We start from the raw sequence: 20434 nt of genomic DNA, 5'->3' as shown, positions 1-20434 counted from the left end.
TGCGATTGTGGTGCCTAGTTTCACATTTATTATTCATTTGTTGCATGGAGGGCCACAAAACAGACAGCCTAAAGCCGTGATTGGAGAGCTAGTGCTCAGAGGCAGACGGCGCGCAGAAGAGCCGCTAAATCATCTTGACATTCACCAAGATGTAGCCACACAGAAAGCCAGTGCTGCTGTTAGTTCTCCTACCGACTAATTTGGTTCTACTTAACCCCTAAACACCCCTCGTGCACGAGCACACACACCGGCAGAAATAGATTCAAGGCAAATAGATACGGGCAGACACAGATGCACACACACGTGTGTGTGCACGCGCCTCACATTGACACATTTAATTCCAGGGTCTCGGCACATCTGAATTACAGCAGCCTGATGAGGGAGAGAGGGCCAGGCCCCTTTGGACTGATTAGCATCATTTAAAAAAAAGTCTTCCTTTTTCGTCTGCCTGCCTCACTGACCTCTCCCTCTGCCTCTCCGACTCTGACATCCACCTCCCAGCTGGCATGTGGGTGGCTTCCCAGCAGCAGAACTCAATAGTCAGTTCATACGCTCAGATACATGGAGACGATCTCTGTGGCAGCTTCCCGTACGTCCCAAGAACAAAGTAAGAAAGTGATTTCAAAAAAGTAGCTGGTTCCTACAACACTACCTGGACGGTAAAATATTATTCTAGCAACTGAAATTGTATGATTTCCTCTACTCCTCCCCTGCATGGACACACACTGCACACTGCCTGTCAGCTAGAAAATAAAGTTTTATTATCACAAAGAAATTCAGCTATTTAAAAGAAAAATCCAGTCACAAAACCACCTCCCACTCCCACCTGGAGGGCTGAAGGATGTGATGCGCTTAATAAAGCTGCAGTAGGCAACTCATAAAAAAATAAATAAATTAATTAATTAAATGTTTTTTACATATTTGCTGAAGCTGTCACCAGGATATGACATCATAGTATGAGACAGGTAATTAATCTCCTCTATGGTCTCCCTATGATCCTACTGCCATCTCAATCAGAAACAACCAATCAGAACCTGGAGGAGGATCTTAGCACTGCCAATCATGCTTGTGTCGTGCTGTTCAAACCTCCCCCTTGCTCTCTGCTATGGTACAGCTAGTTCACCACAGCGGGACCTGCAGTGAATGCTAAGGCTAGTTAGCATGGCGCCCAATGACAGTGGATAAACAGTTATTCTGGTACGTGACTTGATTTTCCACCATTAGCATGTTTAGCAGCGTGTACAAAAGCACAGGTAGTATCAGTTATTAAACTATTGTTGATTCATAAAGAACAGAACAACAAACAGACATATTGAGGAAGAAGCACACTTGTAAATGTAGATTAAAAATATTATTTAAAAGCAAAGAAACTGCTGTTTTCTTTTCTAAATAAATAACATAAAACAGATCCTACTATGCATTTTGTTTTAAATACAGTGAGACATCACAGCATGGCAGCCTCGGATCATCATAGCAATTTATTATGTATATAAATAGACATACACAGACCCATTCAATATAGTTGAATATTATCAAAAAGCCCACTTATTTTAGGATTTTTATCACTAATTGAAACACATTATATAGATGAACTACACACAGTTTTTTGACAGCCTTTATTTCTGTCCTTTCTGATGATTTTCCAATTACAGTTGATATAAACATGACTTTTAAAATAAGAATATTTCATCAGACTAATAGCATAAGTATATTTAAAAACATAAATACCTACATTTCAAAACATATGTTTAATCTGACAAACGAAAAATTGGGATGTATATTTTAATTTATTGAATGACTGTACACACACACACACACACACACACCCCTATATATATATATATATATATATATATATATGCAGTACAGTGGAGCTGTGTAGATATAATGAAAAATATAGATATAGATCTGATTTTATTTGAGTCCATTTCCTGCATGTGTAAAGTAAATAAGATTTAGGCTGTGTTATTTGCGCATATTTCCCCCCTTCTAAATTATATAAGCCTTGCACATGGCTTAAAATTTTGTAAAGCTTTTCTCAAAATCCTACTTATGGTTGCCATTCTGTGCCAAAAAGTTCATCTGGCCTGTAAATTTAAGCATGGATTACAAATATTCAAATCATGAGCTTACTGTTCAAATAAACATTTTCAACGGGGAGGGGGAAAGTTGCAAGGCATACACTTTCAGCCTAATTCCTCCTCTGGTAACCCCCCACCACACACACACACGCACACACACACACACACATCCACCCACCCTTGCCCCATCCTAACTTTCAATATACTGAAAAAAGAGAGAAAGAACGGACGACAGAGTCGGGATGGGGGGGCAAAAACAAAAGAAAAGTTTGGCCTCTTCATTTACCGTGCGGCTGGATAAACAGTGTTGATGAAATATGTAATTAATGTAATTGTAACCACCTATGAAATTACAGTCAGGTGGGTGGGCTCGGCCGCGGCCCCTGTTATTCCCTGCTATAGGACAATAGGGCACCTTATTACAGTTTTAAAAGGGGGGAGGGAGGGAGGCCAGGCAGTGGGAGAGGGGGGCAGGCTTAAGCTGGTCAGCTGCTCACCACATGGTAGAAATAATAGAGACTGAAGTCACAATCATTTCAGCTTTGCTTTAGCTGTGCTAATCAGCGCCATATAAATCAGGGACAAACTTCCCAGACACCCGAGGATCTCAAAGTTTTAGAATTGCAAGTATTCATTAAACAAAATGACACTGAGAAGAGATTTTATCACTCTGGATTATTTTCTTAAGGAGAATGCGAAATATGCTTAAACTGCAACTCAGCGCTGCGACACAATGAACCACACTGAAATCCACAGAGATATCCACTGCGGATGGCAGCTCCAAGTTATGGATAAAGGAAGTAATAGTGCATATAAGCGTATTGACGTCTGATGCGGACCACTACCTGAACCCGTTCGTGCAGACCTCCAGTCTTATCCCCAAGATTAAAATAGCCTCTTCTCCGCTCGCCGCCCCTGCCCCTGCCTGGCATTAAAATCTACCACATTTGCAAAATTGCAAACAGATGCAACTCAAGTACCTGCAAATAATCTGCCAAGACCAATTTCAAAAGGGAGATTTCAGAATATGCGGGAGTCATTAGAGGGAGTATTATTTCAGCGATGAGTGTGAGAGGGCCAGCAGTGGATCACCCAACCAGATGGGTTCTGCTGCCTTTTATTCAGGAAGAAAGGAGTCGACATGTTCTTCATCTCCCCCCATTATTTTCCCCCTTAAAATGAATATATATATATATATATATATATATATATATATATATATGCGTGAAACAATTACAGTGGAATATTGGAAGTTTCAGAAACAACAAAAGAATGTCAAGTTTCCTTTTGAGTTTTCCAAAACAATCTTTTCATCTCCTTCCCATGGAGGATGCTTTAGGATGGGGGTGGGGGGGGCTTCGATGTAAACGAGGATGCAGACACAGAGATCTGAAGCCTTGATTGTTTTGCATCGAGTGTTAAATGTAAAAAAGAATTAAGGAAGGTAGAAGCCTTATAAAGGCGCCTGGGGTGTATGTAAATGAAATATGTTTCGGAGCCGTAATTTGCAGCTGCCGCTGTTGTTATTTTTCCGGCAGCCGTCTGAAGTTCTTCTGGTCGCTCGGTGGCACTTTTAAAGTGATGCACAACAAAGCGTTCACCAATTAAAGACGATTTTAACACCAAGAACTGCAACAAACTTCATTAGATACTCCACCAAGCTTCTGACAAAAGCCCCCATTCAGCGCTCGTCTGTAAGCCGCCGTGATGAATATTTATAATCAAAACACACATTTCTGTTCCTTCATAGCTATGCAAGGCATTGACCAGCTATTAAAACAAATGAAATGTTTATATCAAATGGAATTTGATTAGGTGACTGGTTATTATTTCTTGCAGGGAAGCAGAATAACAATCCAAGGCACTTAAAAAAAATGATCAAAATCACCAAGCCCTTGCAACAATACACATTCAATCAAATGCTTCATAATTGTAACAGTAGGAAGCATTTTAGGCATTCCACCCACAACAAACAGGCTTTGTTCTCCTGTTATGAGAGGCAGCAAGGGGACACAATCAAGTGCGTGAGAAAGTCAGCAACGCAGGATTTCGGGCAATTCCTCCCAATGTCTTTTTCTCTTTCTATTCACCTCCACACACCACTGCTTTTTTTTGTTTTGTTTTTTTTTAGGGTCACCCATGTTATTTGCCTCCTGTTTCATTGCAGTTGGCAAAAAGAGAATTTGGTAATTGAGAGGTACGGAACATGTGCCCTCCCTTCTCGAAGATGACAGATGGATTATAAAAACTTCAAAGGCAAAGCATTTGGAGCACCAGGGGAGAGATGCTAGGTATTTGAACTATCATTCTTTACCCAGGAGACAATGACTGCCTGACACGGTGCATACATCAAGGAATAGTGCAACAGCAAAGACATAATCCAGCGTGCATATGCACACACATCCCCATGATCACTCGTCTCCTGCCTCCTTTCCCCCCAGCCCCTGCCAATGCTATATATTTAACATCCTGTTTTGAATAAGTTTGTGCCAAGCTCAGAACAGAACAAGTCAAGGGAGGCTGATGATGGTGCTGAATCTCATCTCTTCCCTTCTTTTTTCTTTTCTTGTTTTTTTTTTTTGTTTTGTTTTTTGTTTTGTTTTTTGGATCTCAGGGTTCGAACTGAAGTGTTCTAGTCCACACTGATGTTGTCTTTGTGTTGTAAAAAAATAAAATAAACTTCATGAACGAAGAAAGAACAGAGGGTGGCAATGCCTATAATCATCTTAAAAGTATGATTTATGAAAAGGGCCATCTGCTTTGCCTAACTTAAGCACCGAGGCAACCTTTAATAATGTAGCGACACGAGGAGAGGAGGGGATTGCAGGAGGAGATTGGAGGGAGGGGGGCGGCACTATTCACGGCAGTAGCACAAAGTGATTTCATCAAACTTGTAACCCAAGTGCAGGTCCACCTCTCTGCTCCGTCTCTCCTGCGCTTCCTGTTGCTTCCTCAGCATCCAGCCATTAGTTCAGAAGGAAGCTAATCACTGTTGACCTCTCCTGTCAGGCACATTTAACCCCGGCCCCTCCTCTTGACCCTGAAGGAATTAGAACTATTCACACATCCAAGCACACACACTCAGGTTGCTTTCGCTCCTGATAGTCCATTAGACTCAGTTCGATTGAGCACCAAGGTTGCAACAGTGGTTCCATTTTCAGCTGATGCGATTCTCTTTTAGACCCGGATCAGCCAACCAAACCCTTTGAAGAAGCTGTTCCTCCCCTTGCCTGTGGTGGCGCTGCACGAACAACCACTGAAGGAAATGATATGAAAACCTCTGAAGAAGACCCTTCACAGAATGTGAACAAAACAGGTGTGGCATCAGATTTTAGCGGTTGGAGGATTTCTTTTTTTTTTTTTCAAAGACCACCAGCCATTTCTCCCGCTAGCACATATTTGGTTGTTTTCGTTATATCTACCCAGAATGCCCTGCACAGTAGTTTGCTTCTTGCTTTTAGAGCAGTTTTCGATCCGCGTGGTGTTCACATATTCATTCAAACTAAACACTTTACTAAACCCAGACCGAGGTTTGAAGGAGGACCAAAGTTAATTTTTTTGTTCCACATCAGAGTTCGGTTAAGCATTCACACCTCCACAAACAAACCAGACTTTTTAGTCAGATGGCCTGGAGTTTGATTAAAGTGAACTAAACACGGCTGGTGTGAATGCATCCTTAGACTGTAGCAGAAAACGTACAATCTACCTGGCAGCTGTGAAAGCTCCTCCTACCTCATACAGACATGTTTCTAAAGTTTTCAGTTTAAAGTGACACAAGAGCACAGGATTTGGTCTGTTCCCTAATAAGACAATATTTAGGTTTAAAATTTTCCCTCAGGTTTGCATGTTCTCCCTGTGAATGTGTAGATTTTCTCTAGGTACTCGCTGTGTCCTACCAAACTGCACAACAATGGAATTAATTCACTTCAGTTCAATGGCTCTCAGCTCACTCTGGTAAGGTGGCTAAACCACTCTGATCTGCATTACTGGGCTTGGTGGCTGCTGGATGCTAGTTGAGCCTCGTAGGAGGACTCCAAAAACCTGACGGACGTCCCACATCTGGAACATTTCAGGGTTGTCGAGGTCATGAGGTCTTTCACTTCCAGCAACACTAATGTGGTGATGCAAGTCACAAGCACATCGAAGTGCGAGTCATTACGTTTACACTCCTGACCTGGCTGTGACCTAGAAACAAGTACCAGAACAGGTGCGTGTGTGTGTGTGTGTGTGTGTGTGTGTGTGTGTGTGTGTGTGTGCGTGCGTGCGTGCGTGTGTGTGTGTGTGTGTGAGGGAGAACAGACTAACTGTAGAGGTGTCTGTTATAAAGACTTGCAACTTTTTCAGATTTTACTGTCCTTATAGTTGATATAAATCCCTATTTTTGTTCTCAAAAAGCTTTAGGGCCGCTTTATTTTTCATTCAACAGGAACACAAAAATTTCTTGACAAACCTGTCATGGAAACTGCACATCATCTGCTCTCGACGGTTCCCTTCCTTCCTCACTCCTTTCATCCTTGTCTTTCTCCTCCTCCTCGAAGCCTCGCAGCATGTGTAAGCAGAAGCGCACGTGCTCCCCTCGCCCTCATTACCAGCTAACTATGCTGTTTGATTAAAAGTGTGTACAGAGAGGAAGAGAGAGAGAGGAAGAGAGAGAGAGAGAAGAGAGAGGGGATGAGGAGGTGTGTGTGCGTGGCGGAGTGCGGGGGGGACAGGCCGAACCTCCATAATTAAGATCACTTCACAGATTACCTCTGGCAACAAAAGCACGGCAAGCGGTCGCCCGCAGCCTCAGAAATTAGATGAAAAAGGGGTGTTGAGGAGGAGACTGACCTCTGCCGGGCTCCACATGAACACAAGTAACGGCTGAATCAAACACTCCCCACACGCACACACACCACCCCCCTCCCCCTTCCCCAGATGCCCCCTTCCTCCCAACATGAACTGAGACACACACACACACAGGTAGTGGTACGCTCTGCAGTCGGAACGACAGCAAACCGTGGGAAAGCACACATCTTCCAGGGTGAGGACGACACCAGCACCTGAGGGCTGACACTGACACATGGCTGCTAAGCACACAATCAGCAGACCTGTCCACCAGCAATTATGATGTACTTTTTGTCTGGGGGGTGTGGGGAGGTTTGGAACGCAAATTGCCACTTAAAAGAAAAACGTTGGCCTCGTTTTAATTTGGCTTAGCAGTTAGAGAACAACGGTAATGTAAAACCCAAGTCAAATTCCTTGTTTGTGGACACAGTCTTGGCCAATAAACCTGATCCTGATGTAGGTCAGTCTACCAAAAGCAATGAAGTTTCATTTTCAGTCCCAGTGGCGGTTCTGTCATCCCGCTTTCCCCTCACCCCCAACCCACCCACCCCATAAAAATAAAGGGAATCCTTTCAATTCTGGAGCAGGATAAAATGCTGAAACTCTCAGCAAATACATAACAGCAACAGAAAACTTGGTCAAGTTGGGCCACCTACCCTTTCCAATATCACCAGGGGCAACGCCCCCATGGTCATCTGGAGTGTCTGAATGTATCTAAGCTTCCTTAAGCTTCCTTTCTTAATTCTTGACCATGCTCCTTTTATTCTGCATGCTTTTTTATTATGTATACATATTTAGCTTCAGTTTATGATTATTATTTTTTCTTTTCCGATTATCTCTCATTGGCTATAAACAATCAAATAAACAACCAAATATGCTACTTCCAATAGAAAAACTACAGAATTCCCTTAGTTTGTAAAGTTGTTCATATAGAATCATTTGATGCACCTGTAATATTTAAAGAGGCTGAATTATGTATTTTCCAGGCACATAGTTCCATTTTATAGCACAATCAAGTAACTGTTATCAATTATCTGGAAAAATCTGTATATATCAAAAACAACTTAAAAGACATTTGGCTTTGCATTACCATCTGACACCTTGATAGTGGCCTCTGTCTCTTTAGGATACTTCTCTCCTTTCTGACACTCACACTTCAGCAAGTCACAACAACAACACTTCTTCATGCCATCCACTGATGCCATTTATGACTGATCTCAGAATTTTGTAGGATAAGGTCAGCAGACCAGGTGTACCACAGTTACACCAGGTTTTTACTTGCTATTTGCTGCTGCTGCTGCTAGTCTGGAGGGGCTGTGTTGTAGGCAAAGGGGGCTGGGACTCGCCTAGGGACGAGGGAAATGGCGGCACCCCTGAATGGTTGCTAGGGGAGATTCAAAGATTCCTCTAACATGCATGAAAGAATCAAAGCAACAGTCCATGTATGTTTTTCTTGAAGGAATAGTATTATAACATGATACAAAGTTCAAAAAAGTCAACTTTGCATAACACCTCCCTGTAACAAATGTAATGAAATGAAATAAAATTTGAAAGCAAATTTATACTTTCGCCATTTACATATAAATATATATTTTTTTGTATCTTCCAGTCATCAAGTTTGCCATTTCATTTTTTCAAAAGTTTTCTTACAACCTGATATATGACCAAGTATTGATAACAGTCCTGCAGATACTTTCTTTTCCTTAGTTGCATTTAGATTTTATCAGCTGAAACAGTCATTTTGCTTTTCTAATGTTAAAAACTGGAAAATGTGTAAATAAAACCAAACTCATTCAGATTCTTCACAAACATATATTGTCATTTATCAAAAGGATTGGTGAGAAACTAAACAGGTTTAAATAAGCTTGCAAAAAGCAGTGAATTGGCATAATCACATTTTTACTTTATTAAAACTTATAACAAAAATTTAACAATTTCATTTTGTGGATGTGAATATAGTTTAAAATATTTAGGTGATAGACAGTGAAAATGTATTTTCAGTGTTAACTTGTGCAAACTAAAACTTCTCTCTTCTATCCTAAACCCAATATAAAAAAATAACTTTGAAAAAAAAAAATCCTTTATAAGAAACTAAATGTCTACATGTGGCATTTGTTGATTTTTAGCACAGTTGTTGCTATCATGCCGATGTTATTTTTGCAAGAGGACATTAAGTACTATTAGAATTCCAATTTTCTATTCAACTTAAAATCTATCTGCAGAAATCAACTGTCAAAGTCTAAGGGAACAATAATTTAAGTCATGTTTCAGTTCCACTTCTGCTCTTTTGCTCTTTATCTTCGAACATTTTGAGCCTCCTCAGTCTCAGTGGTGTCCCAAACTCTTCACCTTGCCCTCCTCCAGTCTCCCACTCCTGCTCTGCAAGCCAATTCTGATCTCTGGTTAAAAAAGGGGGGCTTGGGTGAGGGTTGGGGTGGGGGGGCATTTACTCTAATCACAGGGATCTAGAAGGAGCGCCTCGAAGCCCTCGGGGGCTGATCGGCAATCAGAGAGATGGAGGCTACAAGAGGGAGAGAGAGAAACAAACCTGAGCTCAACTTCAGAACTGTAGAGCAGACCTCTATCTGCAATCTGAAGCAGTTCTGTCATAAGATTGTCTTGCTGGTGGGTGGGCATATTATGGGCTGAATGGGGGGGATATGAGTTGTAGTTCTTTCTGTAAATGTGGAAGACCTAGCTTAATTGCTTAAAGACAGGGTGAGGCGAGAAAGCATGATACGATGTGTTAGACTCGGGCTTTCAGCAGCTGAAAAAAGGAGCAACACTGGAATGAAAATGTATTCTGTTGTTTAAAATAATAAACCAAATCCTCACTGGAAAAAAAAAAAAGTTTGAAAATAAAGTCAATCTGGAAAGCATTAGAGGGTACAAGAGTTAACTGTAGGTTTCCAGCGTGACTGTTAGAATCTTTTGCTCAGCTTTGAAGTTAAAAATGTTCCAAGAATTAGTCACTCATTAGAGTTTCTTTAAGATCTTTTCTTCTTATTTTGCATATTACCAAAATTTAAGGACCTATCACAAAACCTTGTGGCACACCACAAAAAAACCAAAAGAAATACATTGACAACTGGATTTTATTTAGCTGTTACTGATCTAACATTAATAGCTGATCTAAAATTAATTCAAAACAAAATAGCTGTAAATCGGGTTATTTTGGTGACCCATTTGATGCAATTCATATTTTCTTTTAACCACAAACATATTTTGAGGTCAGACGCCTTTTTCAATCTGTGACACAGTTTTTCACCTTTTACTTTGAAATCTTATCCACACCTTGTTTAAACAAAAGGTGCACTCATCTTTTCAAAGGTTTTTCAGCCAAATTTGGCTCCAAGGCAAACACTTCTGCCAATTGTAACTCTATCTGTCTGCTATTAATTATTAATGTATGTATTCACCATGTTATAAACCAAGAAATAAACAACTCCTGGGATTGTTTTGAAATCTCCTACAGGATTTAAGAGGCCCTGATTGTCCCTGATTAAAGCAGCTATACATTGTGCGCAAATTAATAAAAACATTATTACATAGTATAAGAATACACAGAAGACACTTTAAAACAAAACAAAAAAAACACCACTGTGGTCCCGGGCCAAACCGGGACAGAATGATCAAGAGCAACATTTAAAAGCAGGCAGATCTGCCTGCGGATGTTTAAACGTGTGCGAGTACAGCAAGAAAAGCTATTAAAAAAAAACTCAGCTCTGAGGTGAGGAAAACAACTTGAGCACATGATCTGAAATAATAACGCTGACAAAAATGCCACAGACTAAGCAGCAAAAGACAAAGAGGAAGATAAGCGGGAGCGGTGGGAGGAGGAGGAGGGGCTGGAGGAGGTGAGCCATTTGAAGATGCAAAGGAGAAAAAGACGATTTGAGAAAACTGAAATTGGCCGAGATCAATTAGGTTTCTTTTACCACAGAAGTGGGAGCTCGTCTTATGACTAAAGAGAGGCATTAAAAGAAAGGAGCGCGCCACCGAGGGAATTCTCTCGCATTAGAGCGCTCTCTTTTCAAATCCAATGCCAGCGCTAACGCAGATAAATAATAGATAAATTTTATTAGGTTCCCCACCTTCAACAAGACTTTTTAAAGTAGTTCATGAAAGACCGACGGCTCCTGGAGAGCAAAACGCCGTCACACAACTGCACACACACACACACACACACACACACACACACACACGCACGCACGCACACACACACGCACGCACGCACGCACACACGTAAAGTGTGTTTTACCTGATTAAATAAAACACCAGAAGGCATTAACTTCACAAGCTGAGGAGTGCTTGCACCCCGCTAACACACGGTTTTAACACCAGTCCTGCTTCTGATGGACACAAACACTCAGTCTTGATAATTTTTTTGGTAGTTAATAGATCACGATGGGAGTTTCCTTTTGTTGACTTATGATTGAATTAAACAAACCAATAAATACATAAAAAACACCTGCTGGTATGTAAGAGATATTGAAATATTTTAAAGTTTTCTTCCCCCATAAACTTCCAAAGTAACTAAATTGTTTAGGTGAGTGGTCGTGTGTGTGACAGGTATGAGTAACGGAAGTATTTCTCTGCTCAAGTTTTAGTCAGCAGTCATGAGGGCTTGTTTGTACATTCCAGGACTGGAGAAGGTCCAACTTCACCATTTTGTTTTGCTGTTATGCTTAAATGTGTTGTAGGAAGATTTCTTTTCTCTTTTTTTACAGAGGACAGATGTGTTGATAAAGCTGAGGAATGAACTCTCCCTGATCTTTTCCCTGAAGTTTAAAGGAGGTCCCGCGTTCTCTCCCAGTCCCTGAAGCTCCGTGAAATGAAAACCATGAAGAGAAACTTGCTTTAGAATGTTGAATGTGCTGTCCTAAAATAGATGCAAAGTTAAACAAGAAGACATGTATTTACCTTTTTCCTATCTTAAAAAAAAAAAAAAAGGCACAGTAGCAGTCGTCGGTCTCACAGCAGCTTTGCCTCGGAGATGTGGTCGAGGCTGCGCCAGTCGTTTACAGAAGGCTGTGTGTTTAATGCCTGGAATGCTCATTTGCCTTTTGGGTTTACTTATTTACTTTTGCATAAATGGGAAACAGTAATGTGGTATTAAAGGACTTCTCAGGGGGAAAGCTGTGCTTTTAAATGCAGCCTTTTTAAAAAAAAAGAAAAAAGAAAACGCTCCCTTGGTTTGCTATATTAAGGCAGGGTTGATGATTAATGCGGCACAGATTTAATTTTTCTTGATTAATATTAATAATAATAAATTACAAAAATAATGCCAAACATGAAATGAACAACCCAGCTCCCCTCCACACACACACACACACATACGCAGACACACACAAAGAGAGAGAGAGACATGCACCCGCCTTTGCTCAAAGTCATAATACACAAAATGAGCAGCCAGGCTAAACCGAGTGGCAAATAATCCTAAATTTCCCAACAGAAAAATAGAAAATGTAAAATGACTGCCTTGATCAAGCGGAGCTGAGGAATCCTTCACAGCAGCCGCAGCTGCAGCGCCACCACTGTCACTTGGAATGAAAACGTAAACCTTTCACAGCTTTCGATTGAGTCTTTAATTCAGCCCGATGTGACATTAAAACCCTTCGCTTGACTTCCAGTGGTTGTGACAAATGTACCGGCGCTTAATGGAGGTGCGCAGACAGGCCGGCATTTCAGTGACTTTTATCAAAGTGAATTTATCAATTCAGGCTCGCAGGATCTGTGGCAGCCGCTTGTTGAGAGAGAAGCCTGCAGAATCTGTTAGGTAAATCATCTCTCCTTTTCTGCCTCTCTGTTGCTTTCCTTCTGCTCCTCGCCGAGTGTTGTTCCCTCCTCCCCCCCCCTGCATCGCCCCGTCATCACTCCTCATCTTCCATTTAGCTTCGTATTATTTCCGCTAACAGGACCGTTTTCCGCCAAATAGGTGACTTTAAATCGTAAAATTAGCATGTAGTAGTAGCATCTTATCGCAATCTAACCTGTTTACTTATTTTTAAAATGTAATATGTGGTTCAAACTTAATGTGGAACAAGCTTAGAGGCAGATGGCTGTCAGACAGTTACAAAAAATACATTTGAAATTCTATATTTCAAATGCATAATCACATTTAAATAGTTTTAAATGTGATTAAAACTATGTTATTGTTTTGTGCAGTTGGAAAGAGAAGTGGCTCAGAATAATGTCAAAACAGGTTCCAAACTAAACTACAGCAGCAATATATCTTAATAATGTCTCTTCTAACACAAACTTCCAAAAACAATAATTTATATGTTGATAGTTATGAATCTGAAATAAAGATTCACATCAGGATCAGGAATGAAAAGAAGAGAAGACATAAAAAAAGACAAATTGAAGTCAGGTAGGAAAAGATTAGGGTTAATACTGGGAAAGCTTGTGGGAGCTGACAAACGGCAAAAAAAGGAGTGAAAGAGCGCGAGGGGAAGAGCGATAAGAAGGCTGGTGAAGGGTTCTCTCTGGCGCTGCCATCAAAGTGTCTGAGCTACTTGAACCTTGCCCACCTTTCCACTACCTCACTAAGGAGATCCTGCCCCACAAACCACCTATAAACCACTCGGACACATGATCCACTCGTACAGATGTGGAGTGGAAACACACACACACACACACACACACACACACACATGCACACACGTACGCACCCGCAAACACACACACACACGCACATGCGTGCGCGTGTGCACAAAAAGGCAGAGAGGGAAACCCTTCCTCTCAGACACATGTTGTAACACACCATCATTTACCATTAGTCCTCGATTAACAATTGTCTGTTCCACTTTGGAGTAAAAGGGTACTTATCACCAAAGGAGAGCTTACCGAACAGTCTCTACCGCACCATGCCGATTAAAATGTGTAATTTTAAATAAATCTATTACTGGAACATTTAGTAGGCAACAAAACACACAGGTAAAGGTTTCACCATACAGACCCTGAGGCAGAACGGACAGAAAAACACAGACGTCCCACTGGGACCACAAATGAGAAGCAAAAGAAAAAAAAAAAAAAACAACTTTCAGCAATTTATCTGAATATGTATATATATTCAGACAGACATAGATATATATAATTTTTTTTTAATATGTGGGCTTCAAATAAAATACAATAGCAGTGCTAATTCATCATTGTGGAAATATTCACAGCCGGAATATTCGTTCCGGCACGCAGGAACGGAATCGTCTCTCCGACAAAAGAGCCACCTTCCCCGAGTAACAAGTTGGTGCAATGAGTGTCGACAGAAGAGGAGCTGAAATCCCCCCCTGGGCTACAGAATATCCCACTATTGTAGTCTTAACCCGCGAGACCTGGCTGGGAATGTACAGCTTTCACAGTCACTTCTCATCCTATTTGTAGCACTGCCGTTGATGCGCGAGCGCCTGTGCCACAGCAGGTCACTCTTTTTTTTCCCCCTCTTTCTGTTCACACTGCTGTCTCTCTCTCTCCTACCTCCAGTCCACAACACCACCTTTCCCTTCACACACACATCACAAGAGAGTTACATAAAAGAGCTCCGCAAATTATTTTGATGGAGCGTTCTTACCCCAATGGAAACGTTTTGTCATGTTTTTATTTTTTTATTTATTTTTTTTATTATATTTATTTTATAATTTATTCATTTTCTTATTCATTCCACTGGGGAAGTTTCATTAAAGATCCAATTATGCAAATGAGGTGCTGGGGAAGCAGCTGAATGTGCGCTACAATGGTGTACAGTAATGGTTGGGCTCGCCGTACGGCAGATCCAGGGCCAGATTTATGAGCGCTAGCGAACGGGAAACGCCTCCATCCTTTGGTGAGAACCTCTTGATCATAATTAAAGGTGCACACATTCTCCCCAGCTTTCCCACACTTTCACCTCTCTTCTCTCCCCTCCCGCTCTTTTCTTTTCTTTTCGGCCCCCCTCCCTGAATATTTTGACGTCCTCATTAGCCGGGGTCTGGAACTTTACAGAGGTCACATCCGAAAACGCGCAATGCAGCTAAAGAGCAGACATGACATGAGCCCAGCAGTCAGATGCTAGGTGAAAGGGGGCGATAGACAGGACCTTCTACACACACACACACACACACGCACACACACACACACCCCCCCTCACACACACACACACGCACACACACTTCCATCTCATGAAGGCTGGAGGTATTTACCACTGTCTTTGCAGAGCGCAGCTGAATGCTAAGTAGCAACAATTCTCTGCTTCAAGACCTCTGATTGATGTGTGCTTGCCGGTTTGTGTTAAGCTGTTGTCTGTGGAAATGACACGGCTGAAAACACAGCGCTCCTCGACGCATCAACAGGAGGGGAAAAAAAAAAAAACAGCCCTGACATCGCCTGGCGCCTCCGTAAATCCACAGTTTGAAGCAAACTTTTAGGAATAAGGAATCCAAGCAGGACACAAACCATCGGGGAACCACGGCGCTCCAGAGGAGTTCCTCTGGGGAAGTAGGGCCAAAGATTCAGAACGTCACAGTCTGCGAGGCCAGAGGACACAGAGTGGAAACCTGGGGGCTTCAACACACTGAACCGATGTGCAGACACACACACATTCTCTACAAGTCCTCTGATAAGGAGAAATCACCTCCTCCATACTTAGCTCTCCCTCTTAAGACCAACTGCCTCTGCTCTCCTCTGAGCCCCGCTTCCTCCCTCTGCCCAGAAATGCAGACACTCGTTGTGATGGCACCCTGGCATGAGGGCACCCAGTCTGTCAACGCCTCATCTGCCCCACACTCTTTATTCTTAGATGGAACTGATGTCTGTGATTAGCCTCAGCTTCACCATCTCGGCCCACCCGACCTCCGCATCCCAACTGTTGAATATTTTTGCTGATTTTTTGTTTTTACCTTAGATATTCAGTCTAGTTTTGATCCATAATTGTCTTTGCAGAGACTCTTGTAGCTTACTCTGTGTCTCACTATAAATTCATTCAACAAAACAAAATCCTAAGCATGAGCAGAGGCAGAAGGCACCAAACCTGTTGGCTGCTGTTGAAAACGTTTCAACCTGGAGGAAGAATCGATTTTTCTGGAGAATTATTGGGAGTTTTTAACCGGAGAAGTCTCGTTGTTATTACCTTCACAAGGCAACTTCATGTGAAGACTGACAACATGCTGCCCTCCCTGGCTTAAATTCTAGAGATCAAGGTCAAGGCGTTACAAAAGCCCCCCCCACGACCCCTTCCCCCCCACAGTCACCACAGAACACACCCACACACACACACAGCCACTTCGCTCTACCAGCGCAGTAAGGAACACAACCTGATCAGAAACGAAGGGTGGAATTTTTTTTTTTTTTTAATTCCCATCCAGCGCCCTGAAAACCAGCAGGTAACCAAAAGAAAAGAAAAAAAAAACAAAAAAAACGGGATGAGGGCGAGGCAGGAGGGCTGCTGTTTTCACAATGACTGCACATATCAATTAATGGCTGGCTGATCAGCAGAGCTGGCCTGATTCGGCCTGCCCACCACTGCCCTGATCCCAGCGGATGGGAAAACCTGGCCCTGCAGCCTGTGCAGCTGGAGCCCTCTCCCCATAATTACATGAGAATGGAGGGGGGGGGGAGTGAGGCTGCAGATCTGATGGGGGGGGACTCTTGCAGATGCTTGAATCCAAATCACAGGCCACGGTTAAGCATGCATGTTGCCGTTCCAATTTAAAAACCTCTTTTACACTTAGAATAAAAATGTGATTGTTTAACCCGTCAGCATGCAGATAGTTGACAGCAGCGGAGAGCGGCCTGCTGACTGACTGACTGACTGACTGACTGACTGACTGACTGACTGACTGACTGACTGACTGACTGACTGACTGACTGACTGACTGACTGTCTGCTGAAAGGAGAACTGATCTGATGCCATCTCCTCTCTCCGGCTCTCTCTCCTTCGTTTGCAGCTGAGAGATGTTTATCAGGGCAGTCAGTCATGGTCTGTGACCCTCCACCCACCTTCCCCAAACACACACACACGTATACACACACTCTCCACCACCCTCAGAAGCACCGTTACAGGGCACAGGTGGGAAAGCGACTCATGCCGGATTGTCGGCAGAGCAAATTTCCAGCTCTGTCAGTTAGAAAGTTGCAGCAGGAGGATCCGTCAGATCCCTGCTGCCGCGAGAGACGATTCATTCTTCAAATCTCATCCAGAAACAAAATGTATCAATGTTCACCATTTTAAATGCCTGTTTTGTTTTTTATCCTCTGACATTTCTGTGTGTGTGTGTGTGCGTGCAGTGAAACGATTTATACATTTGTGAAGGCAGAGATTTTCAGGTGGGCCTGATAAATCCAAACTAAACTGAGAACACCTTCAATTCCTCGAAAAGGCCAGTTTGGAAAATCAAAGCAAGGCCTTTTTGTCCTCCTAAAATATTTCACCTAAAAAGAATGACAACATGTCAGCTGGTAGGGGAGCAGAGAGAGGAGCAGGGAAAGGGCAAACAGGTCTGAGGCAGCTCTGCACTGTCATCCATTTCATATTTCTCCTGCGATAAAGGACTGAAAGCAACTGACAAAAGGGGTTTACGCCCAGACACTATTTCAGACACAATATCCGCCCTGTGCATACCATTACACAATGACAGCATCTCAGCCCGTACAGTCCATCTATTTATTCAATTTTCTCTGCACAATGAATCCAAGGAGGAAGCAACTGTTTTTAGGCGGATGGGGGATGGAAGGAGGCAGAGGGGGCTCAGGATAACTTGGGGAAAGGTTAGGGAAACAGTGTGATGGAGTTTTTGAAGCCATTGCATTTGTCTTCATAAAGCTGATGGCTGGTTGGAGGTAAAGTGGGGTCAAACCGGTCAGGGGTCAGTTTTACTTCCAGGAAAGAAAAAAAAAGAGAGAGAAAATAACAGCTCCCCACCCAAGACGCTTGGTGTGACAGGGGCTTTAAATGGGATTACAGAGCTCAAACATCCCTGGTGCCGCATAATTCAATTTATTCTTTATTAATTCGGAACTGCCCATTTATTTTCATATATTATTAAAATATGCTAAAGATTGTTAAAGTTGAGAGTGTCTTTGTTTTTTGGGTTTTTTTTTTGTTTGTTTGTTTGTTTTGTTTTTTATTTTTACTTTTTTTATTACTATTCATGGAGTAAAGATATTGCAGAGAGAATTTTTTTTCTGAAATCAGGGCAGGATACAAATCTGATCTGTTCCCTCCGCTGATGTAATATGGCCTCATGCGCTGTCCTGCTGCTATTTGCACGCGCACACACCGCAACTTTTGAGGAAGACTTTTCCCAAGCCGGACAAGGTGTTGTTGTCAAGACAGAAATAAGACGGCTCCGTTTCCGCGCTTTTATCTGGGAGAACATGACGCTTTGACGGCTTTTTCATTTCGGAGGTCGATCTCGTGCTCAAAATGGCAGGTCTCATCGGCTCTTCTGCCATCTCATAACTTTGTTTGCCTTTTTTTCCTTATTCTTTTTCTTTTTTTTCTTTCTTTCTTTTTTTTTTTTTTAAGACACGTGGTGCCAAAACTTTAACTTCTTTATTCCCGCTGTCTTCAAAAATCCCAGCTGCGTGGAATATCGCCGGCTACGGGGAAAAAATAATAATAAAAAAAGTTTTCCAAGCAGCCGGGAACACGGCCACATACTTCTGTAAAAGTCCCACGCTGTGCTGCTGATCCGTAATGCGCCAACGTCGCAAAGCGGTGCGCAGCGAGCGGATTTTACGCACAGGCTTTGTGGGTAAAAAATAAATAAATAAAAAATAAAAAGCAATAATGGACATTAATGAGTTTTCTGCTCTAAATGAAACTAGTTCGGCACGCGGAGACTTGCAAGGTGTCGCTTCCGAGCTGCTTCCATCTCTTTCGGTCCCAGCTGCTGTTTTACGACCCCTCGCTCCGGATAATTGCACCCTTATTTTCTAATCATGATTCGGGGAGACATCAGGGGACCCCCGCTGCGACACACACACAGAAACAAGCCTGAGTGAGCTCCCCCCCCCCACACACACACACCACCACCCTCACACACACACACACACACACACACACACACACCCACTCAGAACCCCCCGATAAGACCTCTTCGCTTTCAGCTCCACACTTCTTACCTTCTCTTATTTTTTTATATATATTGTTTTTGTTTTTTTGTTTTTAAATTCGCCGACTCCGGTGCGTAAACGCCGCGTCGAGACCAACAGTTCTCAGCAAACAGCGAGGCATGTCCGTTTGATGTGACGGGATCATGTTGCCGCCGCCGCTGCTGCTGCTGCGGGGACAGGAGTGTTGTGGAGGGAAAGTGCGCTCAGGACGGGTTACAGACTGTCCACTCCACGCTCGTCCGCGTATTCCGACTTGGACATAAAGAAGAAAACAAACAAGGCTTTTATCAGGACTTGTCCCCTCGCTCTCCGGTCCGGCTCCTATCGGCGGGCATCAGCAGCGTGTCCCCTCCATCTCTCAGCTCAGACTCCCCCTATCTGGCGGCTGGAAGAGGCGCTCTGCTGTAGAGAGCAGCGCCGGCTGCTCCTGCGGTATCCGCCGTCAGAGCAGCTGATGAACCCAGCGGTGAGCGGAGCAGCGAGCCCCCTCCACCCCCCGCGCCACCTTCTCCTTCTCCCGGTCCTCACATTAGACAGAAACAAAACGCTTCAAAAATACCTCCGAAATCCTGACCTTGAACCGCGCGGAGAGATTATTTTTGATTAAAATTATAACAGTAAAAAGAAAGAAAAAAAGAGAAAAGCAACGTGCCCTCTGCTCTAAGCCGTGAAGGCGCAGCCAGCGGAGGCTCGGGGCGACCAGAATTGGCTGGCAGAGCCTTAACATCCCTCCCTGCAAACACACCAAATAACTCCAAAAAAAGTGACATTCCTTACCTTTCAGGACAGCTGTTCCGGCTCCCCGTCCTCCCCGTCTCCTCCTGGCCTTTAGAAACTCCTGGATAAATGAGCGTTTCCTCCTCTGCGTCCCGAGCGTCAGTCACCGCTAAAGAGAAGTAATGAGTGATAAAAATGACGCTCATCTATCTGCACTGTAACCTTGTGGCGTATTTAATGTAAATAAGCCTCATTGGGCTGCGGGTCCCCGCGCATACAGACGCAGGACCGCTCCCAGGGGAGCCTCTCTTTTACCTTTTCAGGGTTTTTTCTCTCTTTCTTTCACCGATTCAAAGGATTTATTCCCGCTGCGCTAAAATGAAATTATTAGAGAATAAAGATGCGAGTGCGCTCTGAGTAAAAGCGTGGAGAAATTTCTGCGCAGGTGCTCGAAGCTTTTCTTTTTTTCTTTTCTTTTTTTTTTAAAACTGCTCTTTCAGACTGACTCCAAAACCCAAACCAACAAAAAAAAGGAAGTTAGGTCGACTTTTTTTTTTTTTTTTTTTTTTTTTTTTTTTTTAAAGCTGTGAATAAACGCACATGACAGAAAGACAGAACGACGTCCCTCAGATGCAGGAGTGTTTCCTGCGACTAAAAGCTGCCCTTGCACCCCGTTTTTGATATATTATGGTTCCATATGGGGGGTTAGGAAGAAGGGG

At 42.9% G+C, this 20434-nt stretch overlaps 1 protein-coding gene across 5 annotated transcripts in view; it reads right to left on the bottom strand.

Annotated features, from left to right (window-relative positions):
• znf536 (zinc finger protein 536) overlaps positions 1-20211 on the bottom strand; it is a 251828-nt gene extending 231617 nt beyond the window's left edge. For 3 of the 5 annotated variants that reach the window (XM_016679755.1, XM_016679756.1, XM_007568258.2), the window contains exons 1-2: positions 20031-20211; positions 19776-19884 (exon numbers count right to left, since the gene is read on the bottom strand). The gene's annotated coding sequence lies outside the window, so the exon portion shown is untranslated. The other 2 variants (XM_016679757.1, XM_016679754.1) reach the window with 2 other exon arrangements.
• Positions 20212-20434: the final 223 nt, after the last annotated feature.

The sequence above is a fragment of the Poecilia formosa genome, unplaced genomic scaffold (genome assembly GCF_000485575.1).
Source record: "Poecilia formosa unplaced genomic scaffold, Poecilia_formosa-5.1.2 Scaffold219, whole genome shotgun sequence".
NCBI classification, from domain to species: domain Eukaryota; kingdom Metazoa; phylum Chordata; class Actinopteri; order Cyprinodontiformes; family Poeciliidae; genus Poecilia; species Poecilia formosa.
The sequence above is the reverse complement of the archived record's forward strand: the minus strand, read 5'-3'. Positions and strand labels throughout refer to the sequence as shown.